General features: G+C 41.6%; 1 protein-coding gene and 1 non-coding gene across 2 annotated transcripts in view; one reads left to right on the top strand and one right to left on the bottom strand.

Annotated features, from left to right (window-relative positions):
- LOC124802876 (cGMP-dependent 3',5'-cyclic phosphodiesterase-like) overlaps window positions 1-24,344 on the top strand; it is a 267,877-nt gene that overhangs the window by 149,910 nt on the left and 93,623 nt on the right. The window lies entirely within an intron of this gene.
- On the bottom strand, window positions 18,371-18,445 carry Trnal-caa. Its single transcript has one exon. It is a non-coding gene; the product is annotated as a tRNA-Leu (tRNA).

The raw sequence follows: 24,344 nt of genomic DNA, 5'->3' as shown, positions 1-24,344 counted from the left end.
AACACTTGTCTTGATTCCCAAAATAGTTTTATTTATCATGTAATGATGTTGGTATGTTGCAGCTTCAGCATTGTTAGCACAATTTGATTCCTTCATTAACAGTTTCATTATGTCGAATTTCCTAAGTCGGTTGGCCACAATGTAGTTACGGATCAGAATAGGAAGCAACAGTATACTCTCTGCTGATTTTAATAAATATATTTCTTAGTTTCACTGCATTGTTGCGATGTATTCCTTGTAATATATTGTCTTTTATTGTGTGTTTCGATGAACCCTCTGCCAAGCACTTAAATGTGAATTGCAGAGTAGTCATGTAGATGTAGACATAGAAGTGACAAAATGTATTAAATGAGATAACAACAACAATAATAATAATAAGTAACAAAACACAGAACTGATAAATCGTATTTGAAATATTAATGTATGATGTAGGTTACAAAACTGATGTACAGGGTGTCCATAAAGTCCCTTTACAACTTCAAAATTTTATTACAACAGCAGTTTTTGAAATATTTTAACATTTCTTTTATTGTAATCAGTGTTTATAAAAGTTTTTGACAGTGTTTAATAGACGTCTATATGGGCACCTTTAGTTGCACGAAGCACATCAAGACTGTACTCCGGGCACTGATAACCTCGCTGTTGTGCGCCCTAAAACACTAATCATCATCATCAAGACTGTACTCAATTTCTTACCATGTTCGCTGTAGCATAGCGTCATCAATGGTTGCAATGGCATTACAAATCCTGTGCTTCAAGTCAGCAATGTCCTGTATCTGCGTTTGATACACAATATCTTTTACATACCCCTATAAAAAAAGTCCAAGGGATTGATATCTGGCGAACGCGGTGGCCAAGAAATTGACCCCTCCCTCCCAATCCATCTGCTGGGAAATGTCTTATTGAGTAACCAACGAACATACAGTCCCCAATGCCTCCCAATCCATCTGCTGGGAAATGTCTTATTGAGTAACCAACGACCATACAGGCCCCAATGTGGTGGTGCACCATCTTTCTGGAAAATGATAGTTGGTTGTAAGTCAATCAGTTGTGGTGCTACATATTCAGTCAGAAGGTTGAGGTAAACATCTGCAGTAATTGTTGACTTGTTGAAGAAAAATGGACCAAATTATTCCACACCACACATTCACTTTTGGACTATCCCGGTGAAGCTCCCTAGTCACATGGGGGGGGGGGGGGGGGGGGGGGGGTGTTCAGATCCCCAGATTCTCACATTGTGTCTGTTTAATGTCCCAGAAACATGAAAAGTTGCCTCATCACTGAAACAAACTCTCTTGAGGAATGCTTCATCCTCCGAAAGGCGTTCCAGCATGTTGAGTGCAAACTCTGTCCATTTTGGCTTGTCATTTGGCTCAAGTGTCTGTAACAGTTGCACTTTGTAAGCGTACAACCGTAAGTTCTTGTGGAGGACCTTATGTACAGTTGAACGTGGTAGTTGCAACTGTCTGGCAGCAGTGCGGGTGGACTTCGTAGGTGAACAAGTGAAGGCATTTAAAACGCAAGTGGTGGATCTCTTCCATACTTCGTTCCGAAGTTTCGTTAAGTCTGAACATCCGATTTTGTCTCAGTAAACCACAACACACATTGTGCCTTCTCTTGAGGAGTTGCCATTTTATAGAGCTTCAGTTCCTTCCATCAACAGAGTATCTGAAACCCAAAATTTTAGTATATATAAAAACTTTAGTAAACAGTGATTACTATAAAGGAAATTTTGTTAAAATATTTCAACAACTGCCGTCGTAATAAAATTTTGAAGTTGTATAGGGACTTCATGGACACCCTGTATCATGTTAGTTAGTACAAATGATTAAGAACCACTGATCAGATTCATTACACCCTGTACAAGACACAATCATACCACTGATACGCCACTCACAGTCAGATGGGCAAGTAGTGATTGCTCCTGTACTTCCTGTAGGGACACACTGTTCACTGTTCACTGGAGAGGGTAGTGCTTCGGGTACCTTTGCTATCTCTGATACATGACGTGGTAGCTGTCCCAACACTCCCAATCTCACCAGCTTCCAATTGCTTGACAGTAGTGACGGTGGTTTCCAGCTGCTTGCATATGTCAATTGTCTCATTCCCCACCTGAGAACAGCATTTACAGTGGAACTGCCTTGTGGCTGGTGCAATATTTTATAAAATGATAAACAAATAACTTTGAACTAAGCTTGCTGAATCTCTCTTTATTTCTGATTTTGTTAAGATAATAAGTATTAGTAGTTCCCTTTAAGAACTGAAGTGATGAACATTCAAAAAGAGATTTCCATTACCTTATGCAACAGGAATATCTTGGATAAAAAGTTACTGATTACCTGAAATTTTTTGTTGGAGGTTAAGGCCATTAACAAACCGGATATAGTATTAGTTATTAATAAATGCAGACAGTATACTCTCTTGTTTATGCTCTTCATGGATATGCTGCCAGATACGATTGTCTTCACTACACGATATTTCGACGATCCACCTGACTGCCATCTTCAGGTGTGGTCGCTGAGTACACGCCGGCTTGATTGCGTACTCAGCAATCACACCTGAAGATGGCGAACAGATGGATCTCCGAAATACCATGTAGTGAAGACTATCATATCTGTCGGCATACCCATGAAGAGCATAAACATATAAGATGCCAGGAAAATCTACAGAATCACTATATACTCTCTTATTGAAAGAAAAACCTTAAATATAACAATACCTGAGTTATAATATTATCATGACTTAATCATAATTAAGTCCAAATGTGAAAACAGAGTCAACAGTGGAGTGCGACACCTAGTACTGAAAGCACATTTATTACAGACACCAATGTACAGAAAGGAAAGGACTGCCTATTGTATTGAAAGTGCTGCTATTTATACAAACATTGAATTTTCCAGAATATTCAAATATTACAAACAATAAATTTTGAAAACCTTTATTAAGAAATGTTTGCCATTTGTCATGTTTGAATTGGTGACCTGCATCATGCCAACCAACATTGCTGAATGCCACTCCATATTGAATGCATCAAAGCTTGTGGCATAGTTCTCTCTCTCCTGAAGAAACAGTGACTCACTGTGTTAGAAGACTAGATCAAGATCTTGATAATGGTCCTCTGTATGGCAGTGCTGGAGGATCCCCAGGTGTGAATCATTTTGTCACGATCCTGTTGAAGCTTCGCGATTATCAAGTGAGCCTTCAGTTTCTTTAATGAGAAGCCTCCATCATCGATCAAGACCTCAGACTTTTATAGTGCTTTATAGAAAGGACATAGGTGACATCTCTGTGCTTTTGTCTTCTTAATGTATGATCATAAGCCTCAAATTTATTAGTGACATTCGACAAGTGACTTAGGATAGGATATGATATGGCCCAATGTAATATTTTAGTAACTTTTCTGATGGTCCCACTTTCTGCACAGGTGTAAAAATTCATAACAAGTTTTCCGAGCTGTATCCCACTGGCTGTTGTTCTTTATCTAGGCATCCAGTCAGCAGCCTTGCTTCTTTGGTCCTGGTGGTGAGATGGTTCCCATAGCCAACCAAAGTATTGTGCGGTTAAAATGCAAACAGTGTATGTATTGTCGTTTTGACCTCGTGACTGTGAAGCAGAAAGAATGGTGTGAATCCCGTAATGTCTTGCTTTGCTGTGTTACTTACAAATGTCATAACATGTAGTATTACATCCCCTTCTCACTGTTCAACATCATCATATATTAAAAATATGTCTGCCAATGTCTTATCAAAGCATTATGTGAAGTCATTAGACAATTGTGATCCTGTGAGTGATGTCCCAGTGCAAAATTACCTTTGATATTAGTCTTGATTGGAAAACTTTTGCTCGGTCAGAGATCATCACATTGGAATGCTCCATGTTTCAAAATATGTCTTCTCAAGGAACCTCATAATTTCTGGAGCTTAGGCAGTCAGTACAGCTTTGGTGACAGCATAGCAGGTGAGGTAGTCAATGCAGACTATTATCCATTGATTCCCCCTATTATCCATCAATTCCCATTTGTTAACTTCGAGCACCACACCAAGAGGTCAATGTTAATCTGTTGGAATGGCACTGCTGCAGGCAGACTTGGTACCAGATGCCCCAGAGGTAATTGTTCATGTGCCTTCCAGATCAGTATAGACCTGGCAATGATACATGCATGTGATTCTGTCCAGTGTTTTCATGAATTCTAGGTTACCACATTCCGTTTATTAATTGGAGTTCACATTTGGTTGGTTCCTTTGTTTTCATTGCTTCTATGGTTTCCAGCAGTGCTGAATCTTTCCTCTGTGTAGCAGCAGTGCCATTTAATCCAGCAGTGACTGAGACTTTATCTACACTGCTGTGTTTCACCAAAGGCTTCCTTGAAAGACAGACAACGTCCCTATGTTTACGCCCAATTTTGTGTACTACTGTGATCCCATATGCCTGAAGCCATAATTCCCATTCAACGGATCCATCAGCACAGAGAACGGTGGTCTATCACAACTATGAATGAAATCAAACAATGGAAAATCCAGGATGGATTGTAACAATACTAGAGAAGGAAAGTTGCTACTCACCATATAGTGGAGATGCTGAGTCGCGATAGACACAATAAAAAGATTCATAGCTTTCGGCCATTAAGGCCATTGTCAGCAGTCTCTCTCTCTCTCTCTCTCTCTCTCTCTCTCTCACACACACACACACACACACACACACACACACACACACACACACACACACTCACGCAAGCGCAACTTGCTCACACATCTGCCGTCTCAGAGAGCTCAAACTACACTGCGAGCAGCAGTACCAGTCCATGATGGGAGTGGCAACTGGGTCGGGGTAAGGAGGAGGCTGGGGTGGGAAGGGGGAGGGATAGTATGGTGGGAGTGGCGGACAGTGAAGTGTTGCAGTTTAGACGAAGGGCGGGAGAGAAGGTGTGGAGGGGGAAGGGGGTAAGTAACAGAAAGGAGAGAAATAAAAATAAATTAAATGACTGGGTGTGGTGGTGAAATGACGGCTGTGTAGTGCTGGAATGGGAACAGGGAGGGGGCTGGATGGGTTAGGACAGTGACTAATGAAGGTTGAGGCCAGGAGGGTTACAGGAACATAGGATTTGTTGCAGGGAAAGTTCCCACCTGCACAATTCAGAAAAGCTAGTGTTGGTGGGAAGGATCCATATGGCACAGGCTGTGAAGCAGTCATTGAGATGAGGCCACAGTTTGTTGATGGCCGTTCATGCGAACAGACAGCTTGTTGGTTGTCATGCCTACATAGAATGCAGCACAGTGGTTGCAGCTTAGCTTGTAAATCACATGACTGGTTTCACAGGTAGCCCTGCCTTTGATGGGATAGGTGATGTAGTGACCGGACTGGAGTAGGTGGTTGTAGGAGGAAGTATGGGACAGGTCTTGCATCTAGGTCTATTTCAGGGCTATGAGCCATGCGGTAAGGGATTGGGAGCAGGGCTTGTGTAAGGATGGATGAGTATATTGTGTAGGTTCGGTGGACAGCAGAATACTACGGTAGGAGGGGTGGGAAGGATAGTGGGTAGGACATTTCTCATTTCAGGACACGACAAGAGGTAATCTAAACCCTGGTGGGGAATGTAATTCAGTTGCTCCAGTCCCGGATGGTACTGAGTTATGAAGGGAATGCTCCTCTGTGGTCGGACTGTGGGACTTTGGGAGGTGGTGGGAGACTGTAAAGATAAGGCACAGGAGACTTGTTTTTGTACAAGAATGGGAGGATAATTACAGTCAGTGAAGGCTTCAGTGAGACCCTCGGTATATTTGAGGAGGGACTACTCATCACTGCAGATGTGACGACCATGGGTGGGTAGGCTGTACGGAAGCGGCTTCTTGGTATGAAACGGGTGGCAGCTGTCGAAGTGGAGGTATTGCTGATGGTTAGTAGATTTGATATGGACGGAGGTACTGATGTAGCCATCTCTGAGGTGGAGGTCAACATCTAGGCCCATCCCAGAACCTCTCCCCAGAGTGCATCTCTCTACTTACCCCTACCACTCCCACACTCCCACCTTCTACATGGTTCCTAAAGTCCATAAACCCAACCACCCAGGATGCCCCATTGTGGCCGGTTACTGTGCCCCCACTGAGAGAATCTCTGCTCACATAGACCAACACTTTCAGCCTATTACCCGGAACCTATCCTCCTATATAAAAGGTACCAACCATTTCCTCGACCGACTCTCCACAGTTCTTTTCCCTTTACCACGCGGTGGCCTGCTCATCACTATTGATGCCACCTTCCAGTACACTAACATTCCTAATGCTGATGGCCTTACTACTATCGAACACTACCTTCCCAGATGGTCTATGGATTCCAAACCAACAACCTCCTTCCTAGTCTCCATGACCAACTATATCCTCACCCACAATTACTTCTCCTTTGAAGCCATTACCTACAAACAAATCCGTGGTATGGCTATGGGCACCCGCATGGCACCATCCTATGCTAACCTATTCATGGGCCATCTAGGGGAATCCTTTCTAAAAACCCAGAATCCTAAACCCCTCACCTGGTTCAGATTCATTGATGAAATCTTTGCTATCTGATTTGAAGGTGAGGACACCTTATTCACATTCCTCCAGAACCTCAACATCTTCTCTCCCATTTCTTTTGCCTGGTCCTACTCAACCCAACAAGCCACCTTCCTAGATGTTGACCTCCACCTCAGAGATGGCTACATCAGTACCTCCGTCCATATCAAATCTACTAACCACCAGCAACACCTCCACTTCGACAGCTGCCACCCATTTCATACCAAGAAGTCCCTTCCGTACAGCCTACCCACCCATGGTCGTCACATCTGCAGTGATGATAGTCCCTCCTCAAATATACTGAGGGTCTCACTGAAGCCTTCACTGACTGTAATTATCCTCCCATTCTTGTACAAAAACAAGTCTCCTGTGCCTTATCTTTACAGTCTCCCACCACCTCCCAAAGTCCCACAGTCCGACCACAGAGGAGCATTCCCTTCATAACTCAGTACCATCCGGGACTGGAGCAACTGAATTACATTCCCCACCAGGGTTTAGATTACCTCTTGTCGTGTCCTGAAATGAGAAATGTCCTACCCACTATCCTTCCCACCCCTCCTACCGTAGTATTCTGCTGTCCACCGAACCTACACAATATACTCATCCATCCTTACACAACCCCTGCTCCCAATCCCTTACCTCATGGCTCATACCCCTGTAATAGACCTAGATGCAAGACCTGTCCCATACATCCTCCTGCCACCACCTACTCCAGTCTGGTCACTAACATCACCTATCCCATCAAAGGCAGGGCTACCTGTGAAACCAGTCATGTGATTTACAAGCTAAGCTGCAACCACTGTGCTGCATTCTATGTAGACATGACAACCAACAAGCTGTCTGTCTACATGAACGGCCACCGACAAACTGTGGCCAAAAAACAAGTGGAGCACCCTGTAGCTGAACACGCTGCCAAACATGATACCCCTCATCTCAATGACTACTTCACAGCCTGTGCCATATGGATCCTTCCCACCAACACCAGCTTTTCTGAATTGCGCAGGTGGGAACTTTCCCTGCAGTAAATCCTATGTTCCCGTAACCCTCCTGGCCTCAACCTTCGTCAGTCACTGTCCTAACCCATCCAGCCACCTCCCTGTTCCCATTCCAGCACTACACAGCCGTCATTTCACCACCACAGTCTTTTAATTTATTTTTATTTTATTTTTATTTAGGCCTTAATGGCCGAAAGCTATGATTGTGTGAATCTTTTTATTGTGCCTGTCGTGACTCAGCATCTCCGCTATATGGTGAGTATCAACTTTCCTTCTCTCGTATTGTTACAACTATGAATGGTTTGCCAAATAAATGCACTCAGAATTTGTTGATGGTCCAAACAACTAAAAGGCACTCTTTCTCAGTTGTAGAGTTTGTATCGAAATCGGAGAGTACTCTGGAAGCATAAGCTATCACCTTTTCGGCACCATCCTGAAATGCACCTATCCAGTAACCACTAGTGTCGGTATGAATTCCAGTCTCAATATTCACATTTGATAGTGCTTGGACTGGTGAAGATAGTAGCACCTCCTTAAAGACAAGGAAAGATCAGAAACGTCTTTCTTGCACCGTGATCCAGAAAATTTTTTCATAACCCTGCAAGTTCTTGCAAGGGCGTGCATTGGTACAGAAGTCCTTTATGAATCGTTGGTAATACGAGCACATTCAGAGAAAACTTCTCAGATCACAAATGTGCCAAGGAGGGGAAGATCTGTGACTGCCGTTATTTTCTCTGGATCGAGACACGTGCCATCAACATTCAACAGGTGTCCTAAGATTTTCATTCCTTGGGCATTGAAGGGTGGCATCTTTGTGTATTCAAGCAGAGGCCTCCAGTATTAACACAGTTCAGTGTGGTTGGCAGGTGGCTTAAATTTTCTGCAAATGTCTTCAAAAATATAACAATGTGATCCAGATAGCAAAAACATGTCATCCATTTAAGGTGTTGAAGCAGGTGTTTGTCATATGCTCGAAGATGGTGGGAGCATTTCATAGTCCAAAAGGCATAACTTCGAACTCATAGAGGCCATTGTGTGGAATAAAGTAAGTCTCTCCTGGCAAACTTCATCACCCTTGAGTTGCCAGTGGCCTTTCTGCATCTATACAGTTGAGAAATGTTTTGCTCTTTTCAAGTAGACTCATGTTTCATCAATGCATGGCAATGGGTAGACATCTTTCTTCATGGTTTTGTTCAGTTGCTGGTAGTTGATGCAGAAACACCATGTGCTTCCTTCTGTGTGTGTTTGCTGGGTACGGACTTGGTAACCTTGGGGTTTCTGAGATGGAGGCTGGTTAGCACTGCCAGTTCTCTGTTACCATATGCTCTGTGCATGCTTCAGCAGTGATCATCGTGCGGTGGAATGTTATGTGTTACAAGGAATGGGGCTCTTTGCTTGACCACCCGTATTGCAAGGATGGCAAAAGCCTCTATATATATAGAATAAATAAATAAATAAAAAATAAAAAAAAAGGCCCAATCTCAGGGTGTGCTGCCCTTTAATGAGAGACGTGGCTGTTGAGGTGGAAACATCGTTAGCAGGCAACCTCTGGGGATTTTTCTGCACCTGAGTTGTATGAGGCTTACTCAGGCACACGGGCTCTGTATAAGTGGACCCTTGTGTCCTCAGCTGCTCGTGGAACCGATACCCGTGAAATCTTCCTCTTCTCCTCCCAGTGTGATGGGTGTAATGCCTGGGATTACTCACACCCATTCACCCAAAAGAATGAGGGAGGGTAGTCCTCCTAAGAGGAAGAAGGGGACGTTTGAAAAAGTGTTCCCCTTATATGTCCATAAGGGTTTAGAAGGGCTTGCTGGTACCCTAAAGTCTATCTAGCAGTTGTCAAATGGTTCCTTGCTGGTCAAGACTAACCGGGCAAAGCAAGTGGAACTACTTAGGAAGTCACAGCAATTGGGTGAATATGACATCATTGTTGAGATGCATAACACACTTAACTCCAGCAAAGGTGTGGTCACCTGCCGTGACATTATGGACAGTGACATTGTCAAACTCAAATAGGAGTGGATGTCACAGGGTATAGTGGATGTAGAGAAATGGACTCGTAGGAATAGTGGAGAAACTGAGAAGACCGCCACCTTCATTGTGACCTTCAGTTCTCCGCACTACCTGAACACATCATTGCAGGTTTCCTCCAACACGGGGTTAGGCTCTATGAACCTAACCCTATGTGTTGCTTCAGATGCCAGCGTTTTGGCCATACAGTGCTGAGTTGCGGAGGTGAAGCGACCTTAGGGGAAGTGTGAAAAGGCAGTCCAAGAAGCTGGGCTGACTGGCTATCTCCATTAGTCTGCATTAACTGCTCTGGGAGCCATCCGGTCTTGTGCTGAGACTGCCCTGCTTTTGTAGAGAAAGACACAATTCAGGAATAAAAGTGACCAAGCAGATCCTCTACGCAGGAACCAAAACAGGATATAAGGTGATGAAACCCCCTGTCTTTGCCACTTCTAATGCATCCTTGATGCAGAAACCTGTTCCTGAAGTCAACGCTTCGACACAGACGACGTCCAGCATATCACTATCCACCACCAGCAGCTGTAGTTGCATCTGTATGTGCAAAAGTGAAGTTGAAGGCATAGTGAGCCAGGCAACTACAACAGAAGACATCAGCAATGCTTTCACAGTGAGCATCCCCAAAGTACGCCAAAAGCAGAGTGCCTCCCAACCGCCACTTTCTTCAAAGAAAAGTGCCTCCTACCACCTTCTTTCCCCCTCATCCTTGCTGGGAAAGGGAGCAGGGAAAGAATCTCAGCATGCAGATTGAAAGCTTTCTCGGGTGCCATTCTGGCATGTCTGAATAATGATGAGACATCATGGATTCTGATGCCTCATCACCAGACCCAGGCAGCCGCTCCACTCCACCTCACTCTACAAGTGCCTCGCCAACCCTTTGCAAGGACAGGGGTAAATCAAGAGCACGTTGTTGAAATGGCTCCTATATAAATGGAATATGAATGAATGGATACAGGACTCATCGGGAATAATTGTATAGGACAGACCCTTTTGCCTTTGAAGACAAGAAGAAGGACTCATCTGGAAGAATTGTATAGGACAGACCCTTTGGCCTTTCTCTTCAGGAGACTCATTTTAAAGAGACTGACATGCCTATACTTGTGGCTATCACCTCTACAGAAAAGACGACCTTACTGGTGACAGGGTGAAAGGTGGGGTTACAGTAGTTGCTGTTCAGATAATGGTCCATGTTGCATTCACAGTGTGCTTTGTCTAGCTACCTCCCCATGAGCATCTTGACAGTGGAGTCCTCACTCATCTTCTTGATGAACTACCCCATCACCTTCCCCTTTTAGGAGACTTCAGTGCACACAGTATGCTGTGGGGTTCTAACACCACTTACCCAAAGGTCGGATACTCAAGAATCTGATATGCACTATAGATATCATGCTGATGAACATGGGTCAAGCTACACATTTAAGAACTGCTACAGGTTTGTCTACAGCCATAGACCTGCTCAATGGAAAGTGGGTGATGATCTTCATTATAGCAGCCACTACCCTATCTGGATCTTATCTGCCTGATGGAGCAGATCCTGAAAGCAACCCGCCGAGATGGTTGTTCAAAAAGGCTAACTGGTTGCTTTACAGACAGTTAGTTGTCTTCGAGCAATGTGACGGCGTTCAGAATTGGGTGGATCACATTACAACCATGATTCACCATGCCACTGATGAATTTGTCCCAAAGTCATTGGGAACACCTAGGAGGTGACCTGACCCTTGGTGGAATGACGAGTGTCATTCTGCAGTCAGGGACAGGAGGGCGGCTACACACAGATTCAGTTGATGCCCTACATTTGAGAATCTTGCAAACTTTCAAATGGCACGTGGAAGGGCCAGGCGAATAATTCGGCAACATAAGCAGAGGTCTTGACAAGAGTTTCTCAACTCCATCTGTAGGTGCACATTTGCAAGTAAAGTATGGGAAGCCATCAGGAGAATCTTAAGGTGCAACTCACAAAAGCCAATAGCAGCTGTATGAATACAGGAAGGTGGGGGGGGGGGGGGGGGGGGTCTCGTAACATCACTGAGAGCCATAGCTCAGACAATGGCTGAATCATATAGGTCCCTTACGGCAAATTACAGCCAGGATCCTACTTTCCGTAGCCATTGGGAGACACAGGAGAAGGCTGATTTTGATTTCAGTTCCACCAATGTGGAGGAATAGAACCAGCCTTTCTGTCTGTGGGAATTGGATTCTGCATTGTCAGTAGCTTGTGGTATGACACATGGAAACAACCTGATGATGTACAGCTTGTTGACACTGTTGGACCCACAATTGAAGAGGTCTTCCTTCAGCTCTTTAATCATATTTGGATGATGGGAGACTTTCCCAACTCCTGGAAAGAATCTGTTGTAGTCCCAGTTTTAAAACTAGTGGAGAATCAGACAGGTCGCAGTAGTTATTGTGGTATTAGCCTGACAAGCTGCATAGGAAGGACACGAGCATATGGTCAGGAAGCGCTCTCGAAACCAGGTGCCTGTTAAATTGGTCCTAGTGTGGGTTCAGCAGGTATCAATCCACACTTGACCAAGCAAGTTGTTAGCACACGAGACTTGCGTTCAGCAGGACGATGGTTGAAACTCGCATTCGGCCATCACGATTTAGGTTTTACATGATTTCCCTAAATTGCTTCAGGCAAATGCCGAGATGGTTCCTTGGGAAGGTGACGGCTGACTTCCTTCCACAATCCTCCCCTAATCTAATGGGACTGATGATCTTGTTGTTTGGTTTCCTCCCACAAATCAACAAGAACAACAACTTCCCGCTCGATAACCTGACCATGCTTGAAGCAGAAATTCAACAAGCTTCCTTCATAAGCAACACACTGTCGGTGTTTATTTCAATTTTTAAAAGGCTTACGACACCATCTGGAGGCATAGTATTTTGTCATACATCTTTCAATGGAGATTCTGTGGATGTCTACTCACCTTCATACAGTCCATTATTTTGGACAGATATTTTAGATACAAGGTTGGGAATGTCCTGTCTGACCATTTTCTCAATTGTTCTGTCATGTTTACTGATATTGTCCTGATGATAGGACTCCCAGAACAGTTTTTAGTTTATTATGTGGAATTGTGTGCTATCCTGAGGGCAGTGGAGCAAATGGGATGACATCATAACGAGAAATTTCTCATCTGTTAAGATTCTCAAGGTGCCCTTCTCACTGTTGGACAGATTTACGCAGTAGGTCGGGTGGTGTGAGAAGTGTAGGATGCTCTCCTTCTCTTGCAAAGGCAGGACAAGGAAATCATTTTCTGCTGAGTTCTAGGACACACAGGGATTTGGGGAAATGAACTCCCTGAGCGGCTGCCAAGAAAGCTTGCTCCTTTCCTCATCCTGCTCACTGTCAGTCCCCCTGCAGGCTGTCGCTTCATTTGTGACCAGGAAGGCTGTGTGTTGGTGGGAGACTCAGTGGCTGTAAGCGAGGAATAGTAAACTGTGTTCCATAAAACTTTCAGTGCAACCGTGGCTTACCTCTTTCTGCCCACGATGGTTTGAAGAAGTAGCTGTTACACAGTTTAGAGAGGGACATTGCCCATTGACACGTGGCTTCCTCTTTTGTTGGAAGGACCCTCAGTATGTCAGAATGTGTGACACAATACGATATGTTTAACTGAGTACATTTTATAGGATGACCTGAGGGGTGAACTGTGTCTCCCACAGGATCTGCGTTCTATTTTAACTGATAATGAGGCAATGTTGTTCGTGTTTTAAGATTTTTTGTGGTGTCGGAATTCTTCCCAAAATATTGATTGCACAATTTCAGTGAGTCACCCAGTGGTTGGGTCACTCAAGTAGTCATCCAACTGCAGTGATCTGTCCATTTTAACCGTGTTTCTTACAGTTATTTTATACATAGTTTTATCTACCTATTCTGCCGTGTCTCGTTGAGGCTTTATTATGGACTTTTCTGAAGCTCACCTTATTGGGGCTGCCTTGTCATTCTTGTGGAGGAATGAAATGTGGTTTTCTGTTTTATTGACATTTTTTTCACAATTTTCACTGTACTCATCAGTATAGGGCTATTACAAATGATTGAAGTGATTTCATAAATTCACTGTAGCTCCGTTCATTGACATATGGTCATGACATACTACAGATACGTAGATAAACTCATAAAGTTTTGTTCGGATGAAGCCACACTTCAGGTTTCTGCCGCCAGAGCGCTCGAGAGCGCAGTGAGACAAAATGGCGACAGGAGCCGAGAAAGCGTATGTCGTGCTTGAAATGCACTCCCATCAGTCAGTCATAACAGTGCAACGACACTTCAGGACGAAGTTCAACAAAGATCCACCAACTGCTAACTCCATTCGGCGATGGTATGCGCAGTTTAAAGCTTCTGGATGCCTCTGTAAGGGGAAATCAACGGGTCGGCCTGCAGTAAGCGAAGAAACGCTTGAACGCATGCGGGCAAGTTTCGTGCATAGCCCGTGGAAGTCGACGAATAAAGCAAGCAGGGAGCTAAACGTACCACAGCCGATGGTTTGGAAAACCTTACGGAAAAGGCTAAAGCAGAAGCATTTCTTAAACAGGAGATTGGAAAACCGATGGATTGGTCGTGGTGGAGATCATGATCAACAATCCATGTCATGGCCTCCACGCTCTCCCGACTTAACCCCATGCGATTTCTTTCTGTGGGGTTATGTGAAAGATTCAGTGTTTAAACCTCCTCTACCAAGAAACGTGCCAGAACTGCGAGCTCGCATCAACAATGCTTTCGAACTCATTGATGGGGACATGCTGCGCCGAGAGTGGGAGGAACTTGATTATCGGCTTGATGTCTGCCGAATCACTAAAGGGGCACATATCGAACATTTGTGAATGCCTAAAAAAACTTTTTGAGTTTTTGTATGTGCGTGCAAAGCATTGTGAAAATATCTCAAATAATAAAGTTATTGTAGAGCTGTGAAATCGCTTCAATCATTTGTAATAACCCTGTATATCATTAACCCAAGGGCACTGATGACCTTGCTGTTTAGTGCCCTCAGCCAAAAATAATAATAATAATCATCGTCATCTGCTTCACAAGGACCACAGGAGAGGACAGTGGACTCTCCGGAGGTTTACTGCATACTGTTAAAACTACAAATTCAGAGGGATGTGTTCTGTCATTGATGGTAAGTCTTGCAATACCTGCTCCTGTCGGCTGGACATATTTCGCATTTGTGACTTTCAGCATGATAATTTTTGTGTCACAGAGTGTAGTTTTCCTTAGCGGCTAATTGACAAGCTTTTGATATTATAGAAAAAGAAGTCCCAGAGTCAACTAGTGTCCGGACAGGATGGCAACCTGAGATGTTGTCAGTGAGATTTACAGACATCTTGGTAATTGTCGTCCATGGGTGATTTTCATCTGCGGTGGCCTTACCTTGATAGATGGTCACCTCACTTAGGTGAGTGGCTGGTACAGGTGATGGCTATGGTATGTTGAGGAGCAATCTCATCCAGGATACGGCAGTGGATTTTGTCTCACATGTCTTGTATAATCATCTGTAGTTGACTAGCATGGGTAGGAATGTTGTGATGGTTCATGTCCTGCAGCATAACAGTTGTCGAATGCCCGTCTTCTTTCTCTGCAGCTGCATACAAGTGTTCAGGGCATTCATAATGGAAACACATCAGTGTGTTGTTCTTTGTACTCCAAGTGTATATTTTTCTATGTGCATTTTGACGTTTCAGCAGTGTTGATTGTACCTGCATTGTTCAAGTGCAAGTTTGAGTTGGCCGAGTCCATTCTTCATGGCATATTTGACTGGTGATGAAGATTGGTGCTAAAGATCGATTCACTTCTTCTCCGACATTCTCTGTTACTTCCAGACATATGGAGTCAAAGTTCATCATTGCTATCTCTTCTGTCCATGGTCTGACATTTCTGGCTGCCATAAACTCCTGTATTTTGTCTCTTGCTACCTGGTGTATGAAAGAGGCAAGGTCATGGCGGTTTCCACAGCTGCCATAGGTTCCAAATTCAGAAGATGGCTATAGCTTTTTATGTTGTGTTTACTCGGTGCACTGGCACCATTTGACAAATTACTTTGTTGTCATATATTTTAATAGGAGAGCTTGGTACATATCTTATGTGATTGCTTCATCAAGTGCAAAATTTTGCCAGCTTCTGTTAAATTTGGGTACACAATGTGGCATGGGGCCAAAACATTCTATATGTAAGACTGTGTCATTTCATCATGATGTTTGGTCCTGCTCTTCTGTTCTTTCAGCAAGTGGACTTGCTGCTGATTGTCACCAAATGTTTTCTTCAGTTCTGTCTGGAATTTATTCCAGTTGTCAAGCTTCTCTTTATTGTTCTTTTTGCTGTGCCATCCAAGTAAAAGTAGCCATTTGCCAAACATATCTTGTCATCCCACCAGTTGTATTTGACAACTCGGTTGAATTCTTTGTGCCATTTCTTTGGGATATTGATCAGTTCCTCCAGGAAACAGTGATGGTTGTGTGATGTGCAGCTGACCTACGGCTGTTTTGTAATTAATTGATCTCTCAAATATATGGATCAACGAAAGAGTCTACTGCTTCTGTCTCACTTCCTGGCTTTTATGTTGCCTAGTTGGAGCCATGGTGATGTAGATATTTCGAAGTACCTGGCTTCTCAGTCAAACAGTATCACATCAGAACCACAGTCAACTCCAAACTCGAAACCAGGATCATCAGTGAAGTACATCACTAAGCACTAGAAGCACATTTATTACAGGCACCAGCATACAGATAGAACTGAATTTCTGGATGGAGATATCTGCTATTCATATGATCATTGAATTGTCCAGAAAGTGCAGACTTTGCTAATATAAAGAGATTGTGAGACTCTTGCAGACATGATAAATAAATGTGAGACAGAGAACAAAAAGGGACCTCTTGTTGGAAATTCTAGATTTTGAGCTATTGTAATTTTTAGGTTCATCGTAGTGGTGATGGAAAACAGATGTTTTGAGATAATTCATTTTAAAATTTCACTTTATTGCCATTGCTTAAGTTGATATATTTAAGATACAAATTCTGGATTTTATATTACCCTTCACATGTCCTTTGTTAAATGGTATAGACTTTTTTATGTTAATATTACACATTAAGTGGTTAACCCCTTCAATCTGTAGCACATTATAGTGTACAAAAATTTAAAACCAAATGAATTGGCCCCAAATTGAGAAAAATTACTGCACCCTGCACAGCTCTGTTTTTTCTTTCATTCAAAATATTGATTTTTTTGTTTTGTATTGTGGCATCTTTTAGACCAAGGGGCCCAAAATCATCAAAAATATTGAGTTCACAAAGCCCCCAAAAATATGTTACCAAGATCCCGTATTTTATAGTAGACAAAACATTTGATTTTCTGCTTCTAAAATACTTGCATCTGAAGGGGTTCAAGATCATTCACAAACAGCATTGTGTCTCCTTTTCTTTGTTTCTGGAATACTTGGCTGGTAATATTCTTCCTCAGAATGCTCATTTATCTGTCTTGAGGTTCTGGTTCAGATTCTGGTTCTACTTCAACACAGAATATCTTTTTATTCCTCTTTGCAATAGGTCCTGATGTTTCAAAAAGATAATTTTTTCATTGTTTTGTCATCCCTGCTGGGATCACTGCACCAGGAAATCCAACAGGTCCATTTTCTCCATAAAAGATGCTGTGCACAAATCCATTTCCATCAATATACATTTTGCAATGTACGCTATCGTTTTAGCTAATGATGAGCTCAAATGGATACATTTAGTTCTGCCATGTACTTTGTTAGCACTAGTATTCTCCAAGACATGAAGCCAGTCGTATATATTCCCAGCAACTTAACCTTTTTCAGTTGTAGCAGCAACAACAGAACTAAAATGTGTTTAAGTGTAGGTTTTTGTTGCTACAATAATGTCGGCAGTCAGTTGGCATTTTAGGGCTCCCAACTGCAAATTGGTAACATCTGTAGGCATTTACAACTCTGAGGACCACTTGTCTTATTTGTAATTATTGTATTCACAAAACATTCTTCTTTTATTCAAGGCTACTCTGAACCCCTTAAAATGCCTGTAAAATTCAGGAGATTTATTTTTATTTTATTTTTGAAGCATTGCACATGCAGCTGCATGATTTAGAAAGGGTCAGGCCAGTGTTATTTCCCTATAACGACAAGAAGTCCTTTTTCAGAAGTTGACATTGATTGCTTTTAATAATATTATAATAACTTTCAGAGTGATAAGAGCTTGTACAGAATGAAGTAAACTACTACAATATGAAAAAAGAACAAAAAATAGATATTTTAGACATTATCAAATGTTTTTGCTCGTACTGAAAATTTTACTTCCCTGACAAGAGGTCCCTTTTCACTTTTTGCCTCACAAATATCAGTGATTTGCTGGTGATGGGTTTGAACTGGTGACTTGCAGCCTACCATCCAGTGACGCTAACTACTACTCCACAAGGCACGCAGCACAGCTCATGGCAATAATGTCTGAAATTGACAGTGTTCATATCAGCAGCTTTTCTAAAATATTAGTCATGGGTTTCTGATTTCTTACAAACTAAATAAGTAACGTTCTCAAGTGAAAAAATGTTCTTTGTTCTAATTGTTGAGAGTCACAGCTTACACTATATTTGAAATTGACAAATCGTGTATAAATGTTTCAGGCTTGTCTGTTTACAATATTATATGAGTTGTGTGGGTTGGGTGCATCATTATATTTTGAGTAACTAAGTGCATTTCTAGGTGCACGCATACTTACTATGCAGCAACATTGATCCTGTACTTTTGTAACACTTGTATTTACTGAAACTTCCTGGCAGATTAAAACTGTGTGCCCGACCGAGACTCGAACTCGGGACCTTTGCCTTTTGCGGGCAAGTGCTCTACCAACTGAGCTACCGAAGCACGACTCACGCCCGGTACTCACAGCTTTACTTCTGCCAGTACCTCGTCTCCTAGGAGACGATGTCTCCGCAATATCCTTTCTTTCAGGAGTGCTAGTTCTGCAAGGTTCTTAGGAGAGCTTCTGTAAAGTTTGGAAGGTAGGAGACGAGGTACTGGCAGAAGTAAAGCTGTGAGTACCGGGCGTGAGTCGTGCTTTGGTAGCTCAGTTGGTAGAGCACTTGCCCGCGAAAGGCAAAGGTCCCGAGTTCGAGTCTCGGTCGGGCACACAGTTTTAATCTGCCAGGAAGTTTCATATCAGCGCACACTCCACTGCAGAGTGAAAATCTCATTCTGGAAACTTGTATTTACTGCCAGAGAATATTTATTTAATCTTCAGGAACCTAGTGTTTGATGTTTGTGTAAAGGTAAATGGCTAGTAATTGCAGATAGCTTTATAGCTCTTTAGTTGCATGAAGTATTTAATGTCATTCATTTCACCTCGGAACATCACACTTGTAATTACTCACTCTCAACTGACACACTTATTTCGTTCAGTAATGTAATGATGTTAGGTCACCAGTTAATTACACAATCTTTTACAATACTTAAATTTAGGTCAACGATCCCAAAGTATTATACATGGTCCTGAGCACAAAAGGACTTGAGAATTTTATGTTCTAGAGCCTTGAACCTGTAGTTCGAGGGGAGAAGTCAATTACTGTTTAGTGGCTTATAGGGGCACATTTGTTAGTTTTCACATTGATTGGTCAAAATAACCATCAGCAAAGAAGAGAGGAGGTCTAATTTACAAGTGGAGGGGCTAGGAAGCAGCAAAATTATTAGCAGAGAAACAGAAAGGCATCAGATAGTTGTACAGGGTGTGGATGATATGTTACAAACATTCCTGTGAGAAAGTCATTGTGTTGCAACTCAGATTAACTGTGTTGGATATAAATCAAAACTGTTTGTATCTATTCCTGTACTTCGATTCTTGAAATAAGGATATCTTTTGCCGGGAGGTGCTTGAACCCTTCACCTGATAGCTGCTTATAAGAAACAGGCAGACATTATAGTTGTCCCAGCTAAGATCTTTTCTTCTTATATCCAGAAGTACCTCCTTTGACTTTACTTTGACAACACAAAATAACACTTATGAGTGCCTCTTACAGTGGTGCTGAATACCCATTGTCTTGTTGCATTAGTTCCTCTATCAAATTTTCTTTTCCGAAATAAGGGTTCATCAATTTCGACAGTTATGTCTTTCCCACCAAGTTTTTTGTTTTTGTCTAAACAAATAGAAAACATACTTCTCTACAATATTCCTATGAGTTATCCACACAGTGATTTCAGTTTTAATTCTACAAAATATGTTTGCTGCTAAATTTAAAACTGCAAAAGTGTGTCAGTTATAAGATTGCAGTTATTGATAGTTTGCTACAAGCAGACCAAGGACCATTCCTTGTTGAACATTGTTTCTCTTGCCAATTATTTCCTTGTACACACCACCACCACCATATAAAACCATCATTCAAATTATTCTTTGGTACCAACTTCATTTTTGTTTGGCAAAGGTCACACCTTCTGTCTTTCGTGACGAAACCGATAGCCACATACCAATGTACGATTTGCTTCTGACCTTTTAAATTGTGTGAACATTCCAGATCAGTTCACTGGCTCATTTCAGCAACTCAAAAAAAGAACTCACTGATAACCACACATTCAAAATTGATCACTGTTCAGAGAACTGCCAAACTATTCACTTGGTCATAATAGTCAAAGAGAACACAAATGTCATCACAGAAAGAAAGAAAACATCAAATTGTTAAAAGTCAAGCCCATGTCTCCAATTAATCGCCCTTATAAACTGTACCATATGAAGTGGTAATTCTGTATTAGAATTTGCGCATTGTATTAGAATTTTTGCAAAATGGAACTGTGAGACAAAAGCAACAAAATAAATACTGTACTGTGAGATAGATGTAATCCAATATATTCCACTTGTTGGTGTATCTGATAGGTCAATCCACATTCGAGGAAAAACAGGATATTTTATGTCCTGGTGTAGACATGACCTATCGGGTTACAATTTCAAGCAGAAAACATATCACTCAGGTAAAACTGCACACCATATCCTGTCTGAAAATTCAATATGTTGGCATTTCAACATTTCAAGACAGGCACTTGCAACATGTTTTAGATGTGGTTAGTAATTATTGTTAAACATCTGACAGCCTATATGTCACCTTCCAACCTAACCTCAGACTAAGCTGTAGATTGTAAGGATACCGAGCCATAAATATGAGAAATTAATTATAAAATGTTTAGCTACACAATTGAGCACAATCTTTTGTTGGAATAGGAATAATGAATTGTCTGCAGCGTTTTTGGAGTACATGAGCTTTAAAATTCGTCAGTATCATCATAGAAACGAGTGTGGTACAGTTAAGTGTGTTTTGCATTGTTTGAAGGTGAATAAATTAAGTTATAGGAATTCATAATTTATTATAGTGGAACGTCAACATCTTCTATGATTACTTCTGTTATAAATACTTACTGTTCTGCCAAGTATTGTTAGGCTACATTCTGGTTTTCTGTGTAGTCATTGCTTCTCACCCCATAATCTGATAGTCAACCATTAGGATCGCCGTCAGGTCTCTAAAATTGTGAGGGGAGGGGAGCTTACAGGATCAGGCTACCACATTTGGTGGTTTCACCAACTTACAACCAAACTGTCACATTCCAACCTAACATAGACCTTGGGCTAAGTAACAGATGTATTTGCTTTCACACTCATTGCTTTGCCAACTCACAACTAGAGTACCACAGTCCAACCTAGAACTGGGGCTAAGCTACAGATCAGTCTGTCACCACAACCAAATTGCTACTTTACCTCTGAGTGAGATAATCACAAACTTGGAAATCACAATGTTTTCTAATGATATTTTTAATAATTGTGATCTTCTGAAGTATCACAGTCAGTACCATCTCATTTGTTGCAACATACCAAAAGTAATTCGCAAGTACCATTTTAGCTAATATATAATTTGTTATACTGGTCAGCACCATAAAATATATGTTGCACACTAAATAGACTATTAGAATAATGTCTAAAAGATTTTTTCATTTTGTTAATTCCAGAGAATACAAAATCTATTCCATTTGTTAGATAATTAGCCCGTAAATCAGATGACAATCTGTTTAAGTCCAAAACTATTTCTCTGGAGGTTAATTCTAAGTCTTTTTTGTCATGAGTTATGATTCATCCATGACAAACTTTTTAAGTTTGTGATTGTTCTGCCAGAGGTACGAAATACATATTTTTCTTCTTAGGTTTGACTTTTCATCCATTAGAGGCATCACAAATGTCAGTTTGTTTGTCATTGATTAATCTCAGCCAGTAAGGTTATACGTATTATCCAGATGCAGTTTATGATCCATATTTTATAAAATGCATTAACCATCTAACAGGTATGGCTCTGTATAAAATGCAGCAGTCACACAAAACATTGTCTTGTAACCATTCCATTGTTATTTTACATTTGCAAGCTCATTCCTATTCCTTCATTACTGCTTCTGTTAACACAGTGATAAGTTGTGTCATCATTAAGTCCAAGTGAGCAGCACTAATACAAAATAAACAGCGAGCTAGATGAGAAAAAATGTCGAGGTACATGCCAAAACCAGTTTCATGCTAATCGCTTAACCAAATATTATGTTCAGCAGTGGAAGGGAGTCTGCAGTCATACTCTTGCTGCTTTTTGTACAAACAGTTCTTTCATCTGCAGTGAAAGGCAGAAGAAAATAAATTATTTTATTTTAATAAACACAGCAAACAGCCACTTTTTTATGCATTTTTAGTTAAGCCAATACATGTTTCGGGCTTTCACCCATCTTCAGTTGGCGTAATGCATATTTGAATATTCAGTAATTACATTATTAAAACATCAACAGCAATTTTTGTGCTGCAGCTGGCTTTCTGCTTTGCTTTTTGTCCCAATTTTTGCGTTTATTGAAAGAAAATGTGTGGAAAAAAATAAAAGTAACAGTATGAGAGTAAGTAACTCAGAACCCTAATTCCAAGTTGGGCATTGGTGACTGTCATAGCAGTGACATTTATTGAAATCTGTACCCTCTGCAAATACTGTTCCATCTGCAGCGTGCAGGTGCCTGCTTAAGGCTGAAACTACATGTCCATCCTCTGTCAGAATGCACACATGCATCTCTTTTTTTTTTTAAAAAAAAAAAAAAAAGGTCAGATGTCGCCAGATGTGTCTTATGAATAAAATGTTTTCTCTCAGAAGAAATTAAAGAGATCACTGGGTCCCAAGTCCTGTCCAACGGATGGCTTCTGTCACGATTTATAAGATTTTGCATTATACGTATTTCCACAGATTATTTAATTACTGAATCTCGAAAGGATCTCACCGGTGCCAAGATTTTTGTTGCAGAATAAATCATAGTGTGTCCTGTGGTAATACAATGCTCAGCTATGGCTGACTTACTGGGATGCGAAAGGTAAGTGTGGCTCTCATGCTCAATGCACCTTGTATGTATTGTGCTTATCGTCTGATGTATTAAGCTTTGCCGCACTGGCAAGGAATTTTGTAAATCCTGGTCTTCTGCGGACCCAGATTGTCCTTTACTGAACTGGGAAGAGCACTAATCTTCACCAGTGGCTAGCAGATTACTTTAAATTTTATATATTTTTTTAATATTGTGCCTACTTTAGATGAAAGGTTACCGACATGTGGAAGGAATGCCCTGGACTTGAACAGCTCCTTATCATCTTGATGTTGTGGGTGGTCACGTTTCTTCCTCCTTAGCGCTGTACAGTTCTGTTGTCGAAAGTAACCATTATCTTTGAACACCGACTGTAGATGTTCTAGCTTCTCTGTAAGGCCATTTCCATCAGAAACAACATAAGCCTGGTGCACAAATTTTCTAAGGATGCCAATAGTTTGTGAAGGTTGATGGCAGCTTGAAACTTGCAGATAAAGGTCTGTATGTGTGGGCTTATGATGGACAGACTGCCCTAATGACTCATCCACTCTCCTAGTAACCAAGACGTCCAAAAATGGAAGGCAACCATCCTTCTCTATTTCCATCATAAACTGGATGTTCTTGTGGACTGAATTAAGATGTTGCAAGAAACATGACAATTCTTCACCACCATGGCACCACACTACAAAAGTGTCATCTACATATCACCAGAAGACTCGCTTTAAGTTCTGTCGAATCAAGTGCCGTCTCCTCAAAGTCTTCAATAATATTGACAGTAGTAGATTGTTGCTAATATCAACACCCCCAAGTATGATTTGGCTATACATCTTGCCTTTCTGCTGAGACCTTTTGTGGGGAAGTGCACGCATCATGTTCACAACTCTGCTGATGTTATCAATAGACTAACTTACTAGTGAGCTTTGATGTCATCTCACTTTCAACTAAGGTTCCTTTTATGGGATCTTTGTCACTCATCAGCAATAAGATCGTGACTGATATAACAGCACATTTTCATCATGTCCTTTCTGATAACAAACTTTTTTTGTGTAAGACTTTAAGGAGAGGCCACTTGATTTGGCAGAACTTAAACGGAGAGTCTTCTGGTGATACATAGATGTCAGTTTTATAGTATGACCCCATACTGAAGAAGAACTGTCACGATTCTTGCAACACCTGAATTCAGTCCACAAGAACATCCAGTTTATGATGGAAATAGAGAAGGAGGGTTGCTTACCATTTTTGGATGGCTTGGGTTCTAGGAGAGTGGATGGGTCATTGGGGCTTCCTGTCTACTGTAAACCCCCTTTATCTGCAAGCATTGAGCTGCCATCACCCTTCACAAAAAGTCATTGTCCATAGAACTTTGGTGCACCAGACTCATGTTGTTTTTTATGAAGACGGCCGTACAGAGGAACTAGAAC

The sequence above is a fragment of the Schistocerca piceifrons genome, chromosome 6 (assembly GCF_021461385.2).
Source record: "Schistocerca piceifrons isolate TAMUIC-IGC-003096 chromosome 6, iqSchPice1.1, whole genome shotgun sequence".
Classification (NCBI taxonomy): domain Eukaryota; kingdom Metazoa; phylum Arthropoda; class Insecta; order Orthoptera; family Acrididae; genus Schistocerca; species Schistocerca piceifrons.
This window is presented reverse-complemented; position numbering and strand designations above follow the sequence as displayed.